At 45.3% G+C, this 5,365-nt stretch overlaps 1 long non-coding RNA gene across 1 annotated transcript in view; it reads left to right on the top strand.

Annotated features, from left to right (window-relative positions):
* Positions 1-2,381: 2,381 nt before the first annotated feature.
* Positions 2,382-5,365, top strand: part of LOC141728353 (uncharacterized) — a 114,229-nt gene continuing 111,245 nt past the window's right edge. Inside the window, exon 1 of the long non-coding RNA XR_012579279.1 lies at positions 2,382-2,523. This is a non-coding gene — a long non-coding RNA (uncharacterized LOC141728353). The remainder of the gene's footprint in view (positions 2,524-5,365) is intronic.

The raw sequence follows: 5,365 nt of genomic DNA, 5'->3' as shown, positions 1-5,365 counted from the left end.
TGGTGAAGACCTTCACACATTTTTTTGTGCTTCAGTACAGGCTGTAGAACAATATTAAGGTCATAAGGGTGAAGAGAAATGTCATTCAGACATACTTCTTTCTTTCTATTACCCCTTTGCCTTCAGAGAGGACTGAGAATGCTCATGGGAAAGGAATTCCCTGAGGCCATTCTTCACCTCTTAGAAGGGTGTTAGTACTTGTTTCTTGCTTAGTTGTCTTACACTTTGAAAAGGTGGCTCGTGCAGATAGCATTTGCTTCCTAAGGAAAACCTGACATTCATGGTTTTCTGTGGATGAAGTTAAACACCAGAGCCACAGCACTTCAGGCAGAAGCCAGCTGAGGGCTCAGAGCACAGATATGATGCAGAATGCAACGGTAATATTATTTAGTATGACATCCAGTGTAAGATGAGTTCATTTTTAATTCCAGTCATCCCAATGGACACAGAGACATTAACCCTAAAAAAATTTCAGCAGGCATTTTGTTGAAGAAACAATTATTGTGAACTATGTTAGGTCACTTATGTAAATGAGATGTTTGAAGAATGAGAAAAAAAGATATAGACAGGAAGATTTAATTATAAGGTTTTGTTTTTTGGTTTTTTTATTAATACATTGAAATGTATGTTTAGTCCATGACTCCTGAACCATAATGAGAACTTTTCTGATCAAATCCCATACTTCTGGATCCTACAAAACAGCATCTTTTTTCTTGGCTAAAATACAGGAAACCTGGGATGGTCTTTTAATGTATTGAAATGTACTGATAACTTATAAATCAGTGAAATGATTAAAAAACCCAATTTAAACCGTGTTTGCAAAAACGTAAGGAGATTTCAGCTGCTTAGTTTTTCCTTCCATGTTAAATACTGCAGTTAGGTATTTATCATTGTAGGTGCCACCAGTAATGCTTCAAATTTCTACTTTTGCCTAAAGCTACAGTTTCTGAGGAAAATAAAGGTGAGTTTTGCTTCAAAAAAAAAATGAAAAGCATGAAAACCCACATGTTTGGGCTACAATGAAATTTGTTAGATTAAATTTTTGTTAAGACTCATGTTTGCTTCTAGAGGAGGCCACTTGAATATAGTCAAGTGTATTATCACAAATTAATTAATTTTGTTTATATGGTATCTTGATAAATTAGACTCTTTAGTCAGGAGTTAATAGATACAGTTCTCATTGGTAATGCTGCTCCTTTGAGCTACTGAGGGAAAAATAATCACTGTTCTTTAGATTCAGATTTATCATTTGATTACTCCTAGTATCTATCCAAAGATCCACATACAACGAGGAGACATAACATAACACCTGTTTCACAGATTTATTATCTTCCAGCAGCAGCACCTGATGTCTGAGGCAAAGTTTTTGTCTGTTTAATACTAAAATATAACGTGCTTTCAAACTACCCACACCTAGTGAGCCAAGAGATTCAAAATGGGTCAACTAATTTATTTTGTAAGTAGCTGCAGGACAGGGGTGTCTATAAGCTGAAAATTCCTGTATTAAGGTATCATAGTTTAACCAAGTGGTTTAAACCAGGACATAAGATTTGTCTCAAAGGAATTTTCTTCCATAGTAGAAACAAATGAATTCTTATGTCATTCACCTAACTACAAAGGGATTTATAGATGCTGAGACATACAGAAATAATATGCAAAAATAATAAACCACATGTATTACTGTACTCTTTGTACAACACAAACACAAGACTTTATTGGTAAGTTACACCACATTTTTGTCCTTTTCTGTATATTCTTAATTTGTGTAGAGAAAGAGAGATGTCAAAGTTGACAAGCATACAAATCATGGAGTTGCTAAATAATGGTTGGAAGGTTTCTGGAGGTGGTAAGAGTCCAATCTCCTGCGTGAAGGAGGAGTGCTACCCCACCCCAGGTCAGGGGTGGTATCTGAAGCGCTCCAAGGACAGTCCTGACAATTCCTGCCCTTGAGCAACCCTCCTGACTGAGCCTCCCAAGACTGCACATGCAGCACTCCTGCTACATCATCTGGCACTACTGTCACCTTCAGAGTGGCCCTTCAAGTAGTTAGAAGCAATCACTAAGCCCTTCAGTGCAGCAGCGTGTATTGAACACACTACAACACTTCAGGACCACCAAAATTCAGTTCCCCACCCCATCTTTCTTGTAGGGCTTGTTTTAGGCACCGACTGTCTTAGACACCACTATCGGACCAGCTTCTCCTGTAAGTGCGGGGCCCCAGCACTCCGTCATCTGCCAGCTCCCAGTGTCCAGAAGAGGGACACTGTGATCTTCCTCAGTCTCTTGGCCACCCTTTTTGTACGCGATGGGGCAGTGCCAGGATGCTCTGCACCCGCGCCACGGCCTCTGCTGGTGCTGCCTTGGTGCCAGGCGAGTTTGATGCCATAGCGGGTGCAGACCTTGCTCCTTCCTCGCAGCAAGTCACTGCCAGCCCCACCACTCCTGGGAGCTTTCTAGCCGTGACCTAAGCGGGACAAGGTGTTTCTGCAGCCGCAGTAGCGGCCGGGACACCTCTGAGTGCCGGTAAGGGGCTCTTTGTTCCCTGCACAGCAGCGCGGTGTCGGGCCGGGCGGGCAGCGGGCACAGGAACAGGCACAGGCAGGCGCTGAGCTCGCTCTCGGCCTCCCGCGGCTGCCACTCGCCAGGAACGGGGCCGGGAATCCCCGCCGAGCTCCCGCTGACCACAACTCCCCTCGGGTCTCCTCCTCCCGGGACACTCCCGCCCCTCGGCCCTCACGGGAGCCGCCGGCACCTCCGAGCCCCTCCCGCTGCCGCCGCGCCGAGCGCCCGGGTGCCCCCCAGCGGCCGCGGGACGGGCCCGCGCAGCCCCGGCAGCAGTGGGGAGAGAGGCGGGACGGCCGGGCAGCTCCTCCCCGGGGCGGTGAGGGACACCCGGCGGGACAGACCTGCCCTGCCCTGCCCCGGGGCGGTGAGGGACCCCCGGCGGGACAGACCTGCCCTGCCCTGCCCTGCCCTGCCCTGCCCGACCCCGGGGCGCGGAGGAGCGGCTCCCCGTCCCGCTGGGGGACAGGCTGCGAGGGCGCCCGGCTTTCCGCAGGAGAGCGAGCGTCAAGGAAGTCGGGGGAATCAGATGAAATCAAAGGAATTAAACCGGGAGGGAATTTTGCCTGAAAATTGTGAGTGTCAATAATCCCAGGCTCACACCGCTGACAGCAGATTGGTAACCCACAGCGGGTATATATCTGAGTTGGTTGGCACTCCCGATACCCCCAGCTCTGCTCATTCCGTTTGTGTCAGGAAGAGGGTTCCCCGGCACTTAAAGGAAGGGAGTGATCCATTGTGTGCTGCCTCTTTAAGATGCTATATGTAAAGTTTGGTTGCTAGGTCCCCCTCACCCCTTTTTTTATTTTTTTAATGGATACCAGATGTCGGGAGAAAAAAGCAATTTATGTTCCGACAAGCCTACGGAGTGGATGTACATTTCTAGCTGTTAGCGAAACACTTGCTAATTACAAAGCTTCCTTCTCTTTATAGCACGGATAACTTGCAGGGAGTCCTTTTTGCTAAACTGTGACTGAACGTTATGGTACCAGTACTATTTTTTTTTCTTTTTCTTTTTTTTTTTCTTTTTTTTTCCCCAAAGGAACAGTGCAGTCAATGTTGAAAATTCTACTAAATTGACTAAACACCTTAACTGAGAATGGGAAGAGCTGGTTTTGCTTTTTGTTTTCCCTACTTGAAAGCTAGAGAAAGTAACATCCGAGTCGTGAACAGATGGCATCAATCAGTCAGCACAAATCCTGCCTAACGTCAGTGTTACAGTATAGTACTCTACTCAAATGAACATTAATTTTGGAAACCAAAATGATTTTTAAGGAAGTGTGTTGGAGTAATCTTGTCCTTGTCATATATTTCTTCAGTTATTGCAATTTTTTCTTTTTGGAGTGGCTGGATAAGAAAGTAATTGTTAACTCATTTATAATTCTTAGATAAATTGGAGGTCTTTTTATTTTATTCCAGAAACTCAAGTTTTAAGTAAAACTTCTGATAACTGTCTGATAAGAATATTTGATGGACCGCTTCTGTTCTTGCTATTATTCACTAGGCAGACTGGTCTGTCTTTACCTCTGGGCTAATAGTGTTTTTTCAGTCCTGTTTAGTTTATTTTGCCTTTTCAGTAGTGTATCAATCAGTCTTTCTCCTATTTTTTTCCCCTTGCCAGCCCACCCTCTGCCCACATGCATGGGAAAGGGGAAAATTGCCTCACGTATTCTTCTTCTTCCAGCCGGCGAGTAGGAGGTGTTTTATGATATCTTATTCCTCTGTAATAGGGAAGTCACAGATTTGCCCTACTACATACAGTTATTTAAAACTCTTTTTAATCCAGAAATCTATGTATGCAATTTAGGGGAAAAGGTAGTTTTAAAGAAAGTAAACCAGATTTATAACTTTGGTTGGAATCTAGTTTGTGTGTACTTAGTGATTAGGGTTATAGTTCCCCTTTTTTTTGATAAGCCCTTGAGAACAACTAGAGTAAAGGCTCTTCATGATTTGTTTAATTCCTATGCAATCTGCTGGTGTGGTGGGAAAGCAATCATAGATCTTTCTCAAGCTTCAGGTTGGGGAAGGAAAAGCTTTCACTGTCTGTGGGGGCACAGCTTATCACCCTTTTGCTGTGGGAAGCGATACTCCATCACCACCTGGGAACTCAGGGAAGCCAAATCTCACCCCAACCCCTGGAGCTGTGTAACTACCACAATCTGTTCTGTGCTCCCTGATCCCCCTGGCTCACATTTCTCATGCCACCTACAATTGCTGCCGCTTACCCTGTTTTTGTTACCAGTCACAACCTACTTGCTCCTTTCAGTTACGGAGAGCAGACCCCCGGGATTCTGCTTTCCCACAGAGACAGGAGAAGAAAGCTGCCCCTTCTCTGGCTTTCTCTTCTGAGTTTGTGGTACTGTTTCTTGTGGGGTGACCTAGCAGCCTTGCCATACTTGCTCTTAAGGTAGCTTCCAGGAAAACAGAGTTGCTGTTTGAAATCCCCTCTGAAGGATCATGTACTGGCCAGCATCTCAGGCCCCTCATTTCCCAGGTAAGTCTTCTTCTGGGACTTACCCAAGAGAGTAAGTCTTCACCTGTGCTCCTGCTTTTCCCACACTGCACCCTGGGAAAAGGACTTTGCCTCCTGAACAAAGAGAAGTGCTGTGAAGCCTGGGGGTCAGGACCTGTTTCGGTCACACTTTCCTCCCAACATCACCTGCTGATCTTTGGGAAACTCACCGTGAGGTGACTCCATCCTTCTGCAGAGACATTGAGGCTTACAGTAAGCAGAGAGAATGAAGACACCAAATTAGTCTTTGTAGGATCACAGAGATGCCTTAGGAGGAAGCTGTAGAGTTTT

The sequence above is a fragment of the Zonotrichia albicollis genome, chromosome 2 (genome assembly GCF_047830755.1).
Source record: "Zonotrichia albicollis isolate bZonAlb1 chromosome 2, bZonAlb1.hap1, whole genome shotgun sequence".
Classification (NCBI taxonomy): domain Eukaryota; kingdom Metazoa; phylum Chordata; class Aves; order Passeriformes; family Passerellidae; genus Zonotrichia; species Zonotrichia albicollis.
The sequence above is the reverse complement of the archived record's forward strand: the minus strand, read 5'-3'. Positions and strand labels throughout refer to the sequence as shown.